This window comes from Caretta caretta, chromosome 2 (genome assembly GCF_965140235.1).
Source record: "Caretta caretta isolate rCarCar2 chromosome 2, rCarCar1.hap1, whole genome shotgun sequence".
NCBI lineage: Eukaryota > Metazoa > Chordata > Testudines > Cheloniidae > Caretta > Caretta caretta.
In genome coordinates this window covers 251,695,905-251,708,187 of record NC_134207.1, presented here as the reverse complement: position 1 = coordinate 251,708,187, position 12,283 = coordinate 251,695,905, and the positions used below count along the sequence as shown (strand labels likewise).

The window sequence follows — 12,283 nt, the reverse complement described above, 5'->3', positions numbered from 1 at the left end:
AGTCTGTGTCCACAAAAACAACAAGGAGTCCGGTGGCACCTTAACTGTTAGTCTTTAAGGTGCCACCAGACTCATTAGTATACTGCTAACTTGAAAGTTCAACCCACCTGAAAAAAAAGCGCAGACGTACACACAGCGTAATTCTCTGAACAGATATAATGAGATGATTCTGCTCTTCACTTGTTAAGTTACCTACCCATCTGCAAGGATTTTATTAATCAGTTTTTCACTTTTGTTGGCATCCCATACCTTCATTTTTACTGTGTTTCAGGGCACCCAGGCAGGATGGTTTTCAGAAGCCTATTTGTTAATGAGAGCCTTCAAAATATGCAAAAAGTTTCTGAAGGGTTGGCTAACTATGTATAAAGGTGTTTCTCAAATATGAGCAGAAGGAATCCCCTCCTTGTGTGCCCATGCAGGCTTTAAGAAGTGCCAAGCATTGCCAAAAATCTCATGTTGATCAATATCACTTCTGTTAAAAGTATGTTACAGGAGAAATGTGTGATTGCTGTAAGGAATGTGTGAACAGGATTGCATTAAAACAGAAGTGATCTAAAGCTGCAACCAAAATTTGGATCTCAGTCAAATATTTTATGGGGTTGGAAAAAAGTTTGGTACTTGTTTTTGTATTTTTGCACCCTACTTAGACAAATGCTCTTATTAAAGTTTTCTCTCATAAAATTTCTAACCAAACATGTTCAGATACATTCTGATAAAGGGCCAATTATTTTTCCTCACACTGATTTGTTTTTCTAGCTTACCTCTTTCTTGTCCTGTTGATTCACAAACTCCTCTGTCTCTCTAATTCTTGCAGTCCAGCACCCACAGGCTTGGAACTCTGAATGAGATTGTTAGAACATGTGACTATGTACAGTGGCTGTCACTAAAATCTTTAAAATGGTATCACTGCAAGTAAATACTATGTTAACGTTATATACTTGCAAAGTTTATGAATGGTGATCACAGTAACTGCATAGTGACTTTGGATCATCCATTTTATCACACAGTTTCTGTTAGTTTAGAATGTGGAAGTACAGTGACCTAATGGAAGATTATCTGTCACTGCTCTATAGAAGTTGATTAGAAAATAACTGCAAGTGGAGTGAAAGTCTCTGGAACAGACAATGGCATCTTGACAGGTAAGCAGTAGTGAAGGATTGCAGGTTATTTTTATCACTAGTGAAAATTCTACTGTTTGATCATTGATCACTGGACAATCTGATGTACATTTATTTTCTTTTGCCCAATCCCTTTTTCTTCTTTACCTTTGCCTATTTTTGGACAATGTTAACTATATGCTCGATTAATATAGAGAGGGGTAGATCAGCAGTAGGTATGATCTGCAAAATACTGCATTGTGGTTTGTGGTTTTATTTGTAACTGTGATTCTCATCCGGTGTTTTGCATCTGCCAGTAGTTTTCTATAACTGAAAGTAGAGTTATAAATCCCATTTATATATAAACTGCACACTTAGTGGATTTGTTCAGATTTTTACAGTATCTTGGGTAATGCATGTAGTATTTATGCACAGTCAGATTCATTGGGAACTGTCTCTTTCTTGTCCCACAGATTAGTCAGACCCCTGCCCTGCTATCAGGTTAGTCAATTTCAGCCTTTATACCCCTTTCATCCTTGAGAATACCCCTTGAGAATCTAATCAGAGGTACCAATAAGTGATCTACTGGAATGGGACCACCCCAGTCATTTCACATGGGCCACCAAACAACCATCAAATGGTACCAAAATGCTCAGTCACAACAAAACTGGGCTGGATCTGAGCTGAAATTAAATTTTCTGCCCCATATGACAACTGTGAAGAGACACAGGTCTCTCTTTTCTTTTAGAAAGCGCTTTGCAGGCTCAATGGTGTGTATCATAATGGATACAGATTTTGCTGCATTGTAGATAACTTCATAGTAGCACACGTGTATAGTTTTACATTAGTGTTTTCTGCCCCACAGTGCAATGATTAGAATGTTTGGCAGGAGTATTACATTAAACTTTTGGCTAATAGGCTGGACTCTGTTATATGAGGAGGGGGCTATATTCTTCTCTGATTTTTCACCCCAGTTGGATGTAATTTGGCCCAAGGAGAGTGGAAAATGTTGTCAGCTCCACTGATTGTTGTGTTCTTCATTTCATGAGTGAAAACAAAAGCAACAACATTTTGTGTTAGCCAAAGCAACATATAAATCAAGATTTTAAAGCGCTCGGGGCATTTAAAACAGGAAAATGAATTAAGGATTTTGTTATTAGCCCAGGTTCAGAGAGCTATACTTGTCAAAATTGGTTGAATGTCCAAATTAAGTTGAAGTTAATCCTTTCACGATCCTATAAAAATCAGTTCCCAACAAGCCTGCATAATAAATGCTTTGTGCCAGGAAATATGAATTAAATTGTTTTAAAGCAATAATGTTTAGGTAAGTAAAAAAAAAAAAAGTTTCCCGCTGAGAGAGATTTTAGGAACAAAATTAAATATTATAAAACCATATTATTAAATTCTGTCAAAAACGTATTAATCTTGTTACTCTGGCATAGGTGCCTTGGTTTCCCATAATTATGGATTATTGTAAACTTAACCGTTTATGATGTCTTAGAACTAAAAATATAATGTAAAAGACATGATACAAAAGTTCCTGAACAGGAAAAATAAAAGTTAAGAGCATAAACCAGTAGATTTGTATTATACCATCTTATTGTCATTAGTTTGTTAATTGTTAAGCACTGAGAGTATGTTCACAAAGTGAAGACTATACCTGCCCAAAGGTGTTTTCAAGCTATGAGACAGACACAAGAAGAGAGGACAAAGTTGGAAATCCAGGAGTGAATAACATGGGGCTGGAGCCAGGGCTCAAACTGAAGTTAATGGACATGCAGCCATTAAATTCAGTGGTTGTTGGCTCTGGCCCTTGGACGGTGTGTTTGGTGGTGGTGGTATTGGGAGTTGTTGTTGTGGAAGAAGTTAACTGTTAGGATGGACTTGATTGAAGAGAGGGTGCTGGCTTGGTGAGCTGGGATCAGGAGGGTATTCCATTCATAGGGAGTGCCATAGATGTAGGTTTGGAAGTGGGATGAGGAGAGGAAACAGCTCAGCAAGACCACATTGCTGGCAGTATACACTCATCTTGGGTGCACCGAAAGCCCCTATAAATACATGGGATTGCAAATGACCCTTTAAAAGCAATAATACTCTATGTATATCACAGTGGGTATCACACAAGTCCAGCAATATCATGTATGGAGAGTTATAGAGGACTGGATTCTCTGTTCATTCTGTGCCATACAAACCTACAGCAGCAGTAGCTTGCCTCTGGAGGATGCTCACTGTGTAAGGGGAAATCTCTGCCAGTGTAAAAGTGTCAGAAGTGATTCTGCTGCCTCCTGTGACCACTCTGCTACTGGCTTCACCACCTCCAGCACCAGAACACCCTCCCTGGAAAGGAAGGGCAGGGAAGGGGCATGTTGGCAGCAGGCGCCAGGAAGCAGTAGAGAAGGGAGGGCGCACAGCAGCGCAAGACTCCAGTACTCCTGCTTCTCCACTGACAAGAGGTCCCAGAGACACCTCATATCAGTGGCATAACTTAAAGGTGTTCCCCTGAGTCCTGAGCATTGGATGACTAAGACCCGAGGAGCTACAACTGACCCGAGTGGTTCCCACTCCCCTGTGCTCAAGAGCAGAGTTTCGATGCAGTGGAGAATCAATCCCATAGTGAAGATGTAACTCATATTTTATGAAAAGGAGAGAGTTAAAAGAATAAATCAGGAGACTTTGGTAGTTAGAACCCACTCTGTTAAAATCTCTGCACAGAATTTCCCCCTCCCCCAGTGTGAATTGTCCCTCTTGATCTTTTTTATACCTCACATTCAAACTAGAAAGTGCATTTTGCAGATTTACTACATTCCATAATAGGATTATCTCTGAATGAATGTGATAGGTAGATTGTGCCTTCATCAATGTCTATACATCATAGCTGTCCCCCTCCTCTCTTTAAGCTATTGTTAATGGGCCATAGCTCTGGAATTCAGTCAACAAAGTTCAATAAAATTCAGGTCATTTATTAAGATTATTTGTTGATAATGAGGGGGTCTTGGGATTTCATTACTTTGGTCATTATAAATCATGGAAGCATTTGCGGACAAATATATTCAAGCATGGGGGTGACATTCCAACACATCTTTTCATATGTATCATGTATGCTGCATAATCTCAAAGCCTACATGATGATCATAAACTCGCTGAATATCTAATGAATTGGATTATTCTGTTCTTTCATAACTAGTTTAACGGGAGACTGGATAGCTCAGGGGGGTGGTAATTGGCTATGGAGTCTGTCACCTCCAAGTAACCAGCTTGAAGCCAGCCCAAACTGATCTGAACCAAAGTATTGTTACTGTCTGAGGGCTATTCATTGTCTATGTAGAGTGAGTTAGTGGTCTCAATCCAGTTCCTAGTGAATATGTGTCTACATCACATGTGAGCAGGCCCGCTGACGGGGTGGGGGCAGAGGAGGCAATTGCCCAGGGGCCTGTGTGATTTAAAAGGATCCAGGGGGCCTTGTCCACTGCTGATGCCGCAATAATGGCAACATCGGCCAGCAGCCCTGGACCCTTTTAAATCACCCGGGCGGGCCCCAGGGCTTGTAGGCACGTGTGGGGTGGTACCGGCGAAGGCAGCTGGGCAGGCATGTGGAAGCCCTGGCCAGGCCGGAAGAGCGCGTCCAGCAGCGTAGCCGGCAGCAGCTTGCTGGGCACCAGCCAGCACCGGCGCAGCACCGCCCAAATGTTATGTAGACCACGTCTGCGTGGGTGCGGCTTGTGCCTGCGTGTGCCAGTCGTCGCACGTGGTCCAGCTCCGCACCCATGTGGCGATGCCACGCCAGGCCTGGGGGCCCATTGACTATTCTGCCCTGGGGCCCGCAATTGCTGTCAATGGGCCTGCATGGGAGCTTTCACTTGGAGTCTCCCGAGAGATGCCAAAACCACCCTTTCACCCCAAGTTGGTCTTGGCAAGAATGCTGTTGAAGCTGTGTGGGGAAGTTTGCATTGTCTCTTGCTAATACTGAATCTGTTCTTTTTGCAAGTAGCAGAAAATCAGTTTACAGGGCTATGAACACAACTGCTTTTACCAGCACTGAAATGATTCACAAATTTAAAAAATCCATGCTAGACTGAACTGATTAATTGATGATTGTTCAGTTGTTCTGAAGACTTCAAAAATTTTCTTTATTGTTTCAGATATGGTGTCTTCTTGTTGAAAAATATATATATATATAATGAAAAGCTCAGCCACTATATATATATACCTATATACCTACAGTATAATATCTGGGTGGATCTCTATCACAGTTTGAGTAAAAGAAACATTTATCTTCCCTTGAAGTTCCTACAGTCTTATTTATGAGATCACTCTAATACAAAGAGGAAGCAAGCTTTAAATAGCATAAACATTAAGGATGGAAAAACTCAATATGACAAATTAACAACCCATTCCAATTTCCCGGGGATCATAGGTGAGTTCAATAGATGGTGTTCTCTTTATTATAAAAAGTGTGCCAACACAAGGACTAGGATCAGTTGCAGTCTTTGTGCTCAGGGGTGACCAACTTTAATATACATGTTATTACATTCTCCTGTTTACTTTTCCTGCTGTGCTCCTTTCCGCTGAGCTTTAACAAGCAGGCTACACGAATATAGTCCTCCTTATATGCAGATTCAACGAGCCCAATTCTGTGGTGTCAGGTAAAGTGGGTATGAGTTACATTCAATAAAGGAAAGGAGTACTTGTGGAACCTTAGAGACTAACCAATTTATTTGAGCATAAGCTTTCGTGAGCTACAGCTCACTTCATCGGATGCATAAAAGTGGAAAATGCAGTGAGGATATTTTTATACACACAGACCATGAAAAAATGGGTGTTTATCACTTCAAAAGGTTTTTTCTCCCCCCACCCCACTCTCCCGCTGGTAATAGCTTATCTAAAGTGATCACTCTCCTTACAATGTGTATGATAATCAAGGTGGGCCATTTCCAGCACAAATCCAGGTTTTCTCTCCCCCGACCCCACTCTCCTGCTGGTAATAGCTTATCTAAAGTGATCACGGTACTTACAATGTGTATTATAATCAAGGTGGGCTATTTCCAGCATAAATCCAGGGTTTAACAAGAATGTCTGAGGAATGGGGGGGGGGTTAGGAAAAAACAAGGGGAAATAGGTTACCTTGCATAATGACTAAGCCACTCCCAGTCTCTATTCAAGCCTAAGTTAATTGTATCCAATTTGCAAATGAATTCCAATTCAGCAGTTTCTCGCTGGAGTCTGGTTTTGAAGTTTTTCTGTTGTAATATCGCAACTTTCATGTCTGTAATCGCGTGACCAGAGAGATTGAAGTGTTCTCTGAATGGTTTATGAATGTTATAATTCTTGACATCTGATTTGTGTCCATTTATTCTTTTACGTAGAGACTGTCCAGTTTGACCAATGTACATGACAGAGGGGCATTGCTTGCACATGATGGGATATATCACATCGGTAGATGTGCAGGTGAACGAGCCTCTGATAGTGTGGCTGATGTTATTAGGCCCTGTGATGGTGTCCCCTGAATAGATATGTGGGCACAGTTGGCAACGGGCTTTGTTGCAAGGATAGGTTCCTGGGTTAGTGGTTCTGTTGTGTGGTATGTGGTTGTTGGTGAGTATTTGCTTCAGGTTGGGGGGCTGTCTGTAGGCAAGGACTGGCCTGTCTCCCAAGATTTGTGAGAGTGATGGGTCGTCCTTCAGGATAGGTTCTAGATCCTTGATAATGCGTTGGAGAGGTTTTAGTTGGGGGCTGAAGGTGACGGCTAGTGGCGTTCTGTTATTTTCTTTGTTGGGCCTGTCCTGTAGTAGGTGACTTCTGGGAACTCTTCTGGCTCTATCAATCTGTTTCTTCACTTCAGTAGGTGGGTATTGTAGTTGTAAGAATGCTTGATAGAGATCTTGTAGGTGTTTGTCTCTGTCTGAGGGGTTGGCGCAAATGCGGTTGTATCGCAGAGCTTGGCTGTAGACAATGGACCATGTGGTGTAGTCTGGGTGAAAGCTGGAGGCATGTAGGTAGGAATAGTGGTCAGTAGGTTTCCTGTATAGGGTGGTGTTTATGTGACCATCACTTATTAGCACTGTAGTGTCCAGGAAGTGGATCTCTTGTGTGGACTGGTCCAGGCTGAGGTTGATGGTGGGATGGAAATTGTTGAAATCATGTTGGAATTCCTCAAGGGCTTCTTTTCCATGGGTCCAGATGATGAAGATGTCATCAATATAGCACAAGTAGAGTAAGGGTATTAGGGGACGAGAGCTGAGGAAGCGTTGTTCTAAGTCAGCCATAAAAATGTTGGCATACTGTGGGGCCATGTGGGTACCCATAGCAGTACCGCTGATTTGAAGGTATACATTGTCCCCAAATGTGAAATAGTTATGAGTGAGGACAAAGTCACAAAGTTCAGGCATCAGGTCTGCCGTGACATTATAGGGAATAGTGTTCCTGACGGCTTGTAGTCCATCTTTGTGTGGAATGTTGGTGTAGAGGGCTTCTACATCCATAGTGGCCAGGATGGTATTTTCAGGAAGATCACCGATGGATCGTAGTTTCCTTAGGAAGTCAGTGGTGTCTCGAAGATAGCTGGGAGTGCTGGTAGCGTAGGGCCTGAGGAGGGAGTCTACATAGCCAGACAATCCTGCTGTATTTGTGCTGGAAATGGCCCACCTTGATTATCATACACATTGTAAGGAGAGTGATCACTTTAGATAAGCTATTACCAGCGGAAGAGTGGGGTGGGGGGAGAGAAAACCTTTTGAAGTGATAAACACCCATTTTTTCATGGTCTGTGTGTATAAAAATATCCTCACTGCATTTTCCACTTTTATGCATCCGATGAAGTGAGCTGTAGCTCACGAAAGCTTATGCTCAAATAAATTGGCTAGTCTCTAAGGTGCCACAAGTACTCCTTTTCTTTTTGAGAATAAATACGGACTAACACAGCTGCTACTCTGAATTCAATAAAGGGTTAAAGCTGATTGGGGTCAAAGAGCTCTGATTCACCCCCTAAATACTTTATTCTTTGTAAAATATTTTTACATAGATGTAAATGTTACATGCATTGGTCTACATGCTGGGAACATGGGTTGAAAAAAAGATTGCTTTGAATTTTGTATCTACATTGCTTTTTGAATATATAGTTTATTATATATTAGGGATTCAGCTCACATTTTAGTATTTCTTTCTCTTTTTTAGAGGGCTGGTAAAAGGTCATTAGTGTTCAGATTCATAATAATTTGACTGTAAATTCTCTTCCTTAGGTAAAAATGGTAAGAAAGCAATTTAAAAATGTAATTTCCAATGAGTATCGTTGCCTGACCTGGTTGAGCTATCTTTGCAGTTCATCCTGGTTGCCAGAGATGAGCTTATCATTCAGTAGAGAAGAGGGAAATGACCCTGTCCAAGTCAAGCATACATGCCTTTTGCTGAGATGATTCCAAATGGGAATGCCATAATGGGAAAGCATCTTAGAAAACTAAAAATAAAGTAAGGAGTGGCAGTTGATGAGGGCTGAGCAGACTTAAGAAGAAAAGGACTTTCTGAAAAGGGTGTGTGCAACTCTCTCTTTCTCATGCTTCAGGGCAAAAGATGATCTCCAGCTGGGATCAAGAAGAAATTGCGATATAGTATTACATAATTAGGTACATTTTGCAAGTTTTATGTCTTCTTCTGAAGTATCCGGTACTAGATGCTGTAGGATTCCTGACTAGATAGGTCTGATCCAATGTAGTAATTTTGTCTAATATGATATAGTAATTTGTAAGTTCCAAAAAGGCCCCCAAACACCAACAAAGCCAGTCACTATATCTCTGAATGGAGTCTGGGCAGAGTGGCCTAGAAAAGGATAACCTGCTTGGAAAATTAGAATCTCACTGTTGCTTTTGTTGTGCAGGATACCAGAACTGAGGCAAGAGTCTTGTTGCTGTGAGGCACTGAAGAACGGAACATGCTGAAAAGGCAAGATAGCATAGAATCATAGAAATATATGGCTGAAAGAGACCTCAGAAGGTCATCTAGTCCGGCCCTCTGTGCTAAGGTAGGACCGAGTAAAGCTAGACCATTCCTGACAGGTGTTTGTCTAACCCATTCATAAAAAATCTCCAATGACACAGATTCCACAACCTCCCTTGGAAGACTATTCCAGTGCTTAACTATCTTGATAGCTAGGGAAATTTTGCTAATATTTAGCCTAAATCTCCAATGCTTCAGGTTAAGCCCATTACTTCTTGCCCTACCTTCAGCAGACATGGAGAACAATTGATCACCATCTTCTTTATAATGGAAATAAGGTATACGTTTTTAATGGTGAGGAGAGTAATTTATCCATTGGAACAATTTGCAAGGGGTTGTGATGGATTATCCATCACTCACAATTATTAAATGAAGATTGCATGTTTTTCTAAAAGATCTGGTCTAGAAATTATTTTGGGGAAGTTCTATGGCCTGTGTTATGCAGGAGGTCAGACTAGATGATTACAATGGTCCCTTCTGGCCTTAGAATCTATGAATCTATAACAGCCCTTAACATCTTAAAACTATCAGGTCCCCCCTCAGTTTTATTTTCTCAAGACTAACCATGCCCAGTTTTTTTAACTATTCCTCATGGGGCACATTTTCTAAACTTTTTATCATTTTTGTTGCTGTCCTCTGGACTGTCTCCAATTTGTCCACATCTTTCTTGAAGTGTGGCACCCAGGACTGGACACAATACTCCAGCCAGGGCCTCACCACTGCGGAATTGACTGGGACAACTAGCTCCAGTATCACGCATAAAACATTCCTGTTAACAAACCACAGAGTTATATTGGACTTTTTTCACAACATGGTTGACTCATATTCAATTTGTGATCCACCAGAACCCCCAGATCCTTTCCATCCGTACTATCCTCACCAATTCTTCCCCATTTTGTAGTTGGGCATTTGATTTTTCCTTCTGAAGTGTAGTATTTTGCATTTGTCTTTTTATTAATTTTAATCCTCCTGGTTTCAGACCTATTCTCTGATTTATGAAGCTTGTTTTGAATTCTGATCTTGTCCTCTAAAGTGCTAGCAACGCCTCTCAACTTGCTGTCATCTGAAACTTTTATAAGCGTACTCTTCACTCTATTATCCAAGACATTAATGAAAATATGGAATAGTACAGGATCCAGGACTGACCCCTGCGAGACCCCAGTAGATATATCATCCCAGGCTGACTCTGAGTACGGTCTTTTCAACCAACTGTGCCTCCACTTTATGCTAATTTAATCTACACCACATGTCCCTAGTTTGCTTATGAGACTGTCCTGTGGGATTGTAGCAAAAGCCATATTTAAATCAAGATATATCACATCTGCAGCTTTTCCTGTGTCCATTAGGACAGTAACTCTGTCAAAGAAAAAAAGTAGGTTGGTTTGGCATGGTTTCTTTTTGACAAATCTACATTAGCCATTACCTATAACCCTATTTTCCTCCAGGAGCTTGCAAATAGTTCGTTTAATAATTTGTTCCAGTAGCTTTCCGGGTATGAAAGTTAGGCCAACTGGCCTGCAAGTCCCTGGGTCCTCTTTTTTCCCCTCTTTAAAGATAGGTGTTATGTTTACCCTTCTCCAGTCCTCTGGGACCTCATCCATCCTCATGAGCTCTCAAAGATGATCACTAATGTTTCCAGCATTACTTCAACTCATTCCTTAATACTCGAGGGATATTATTAGCACCAGGATAGAGTACTGATCTTTGTAAATACTTAATAGATATAGATTAGATATAGATAATTAGGGCTGCTTGGGAAATGATTTCTACATTTTTTTTTAACCTAAAATTGTCTTTGACTTTTTACAGATTATCAGTGAAAAACTGAAAACCAAACATTTTCAGGCAGAGAACACCCATGTCCCTAGCCACGTCTCTCCTCCTTCCATCTCGCTGCTCATGACAACAACTCTCAAAGTATTGAACAAAGTGGGGAGTGGTGCCAGGCTGGAAAAGGACGCAGCCTGTGAAATGTATTTCAGCTCATGGAGAGACAAACTTTTTTGCTTTTAAGCCTGTTAGCTTGGTAAAGTTTAGGAATTAGCTTACGTATTTATCCTTTTAGATTTTTTAACCAATTCTGAGTTTTTTGCCTTAACAATTGTAATCATTTAAAATCTATCTTTCTCTACTTAATAAACTTGTTTTATAGTTTTATCTAAACCAGTGTGTTTGATTGAAGTGTTTGGGAAACCTCTACTTGAGATAACAAAGGCTGATGAATAATCATTCCCAGTGTTGGAATGACAGACTATCTATGAGCTTATACTGTCCAGGAGGGTACTGAACAGTATAAGATGCACATTTCTGGGGAGCAAGGCTGGGACTGGGGATATGCAGGTGTCACCCTGTATACAATTCATGGATGTCTGAGTATAGCATTCATGTACTCATCTGGGAGCAATTATACATGCTTATGGCAGTGAGCAGAACCTGGAAGGGTTTGCTGTTCACCAGCAAAACAGTGTAAAAAGCATATCAGGCAGGAGAGCTAAAGGGACACGGCAGTTCAGATTGCACCCTGGGGAATGTCACAATGACTCCATGACCATTTGAATTTCATGTTGTCCAAGGCATCAGAACTCCTGAAAAATCACAGCCCTCTAACTCTTAGCTAAAAGAGGCTTTCCATTATCTATATTGTCATTAGGCCTTATATCCTTAGTATGCAAGCTACAATCACATGCACATAAATGTAACTCACACTTTAGCTTGTACAACATTCCACGTGGTAGTAAATGATTCACTTAGCCTTTAGTCATTACTTTGCAGTGCTACATCACTAGACATCTGCTTCCATCTTAAATGACAGCTATGCACAAATATCATATTTCATTCCTAGCATGTTCCCAAAATCCTACTTTAGGATAAGACTCTCAAAAGTGCCGCACTTTTTTGGTAACTGACTTGAGTCACCTATAGGAATCTTAAAATCAAGCCCCTTTTAAGGTGTATGAGATGGGTATGGAAAAAATGAGGCAACAAAATCAGTAATCACCTGAAAACCTTGTCTCAACTGACTTTGCATATTAATATGTTTAAAAGAATGTTCCTGAAGTGCAGATAAATAATGTTGATGTCTTCCTCATCAAGGCCTTTTGTTACTGACACTGAAAATGCTAGAAACGATTTACAGAAATAGAGTTGGGCCCAAACTAAAACTCTGAATCCAAGCACCCATCAAGTTTGGGTAAGTTTCC

The 12,283-nt window shown here is 40.8% G+C and overlaps 2 long non-coding RNA genes across 2 annotated transcripts in view; one reads left to right on the top strand and one right to left on the bottom strand.

Annotated features, from left to right (window-relative positions):
- The window catches only part of LOC142070887 (uncharacterized), an 86,453-nt gene extending 85,634 nt beyond the window's left edge, over nt 1-819 (bottom strand). The window contains exon 1 of the long non-coding RNA XR_012666802.1: nt 762-819. This is a non-coding gene — a long non-coding RNA (uncharacterized LOC142070887). The remainder of the gene's footprint in view (nt 1-761) is intronic.
- On the top strand, nt 795-11,186 carry LOC142070886 (uncharacterized). Its single transcript, XR_012666801.1, has 3 exons — nt 795-1,139; nt 8,965-9,108; nt 10,893-11,186. It is a non-coding gene; the product is annotated as an uncharacterized LOC142070886 (long non-coding RNA).
- Nucleotides 11,187-12,283: the final 1,097 nt, after the last annotated feature.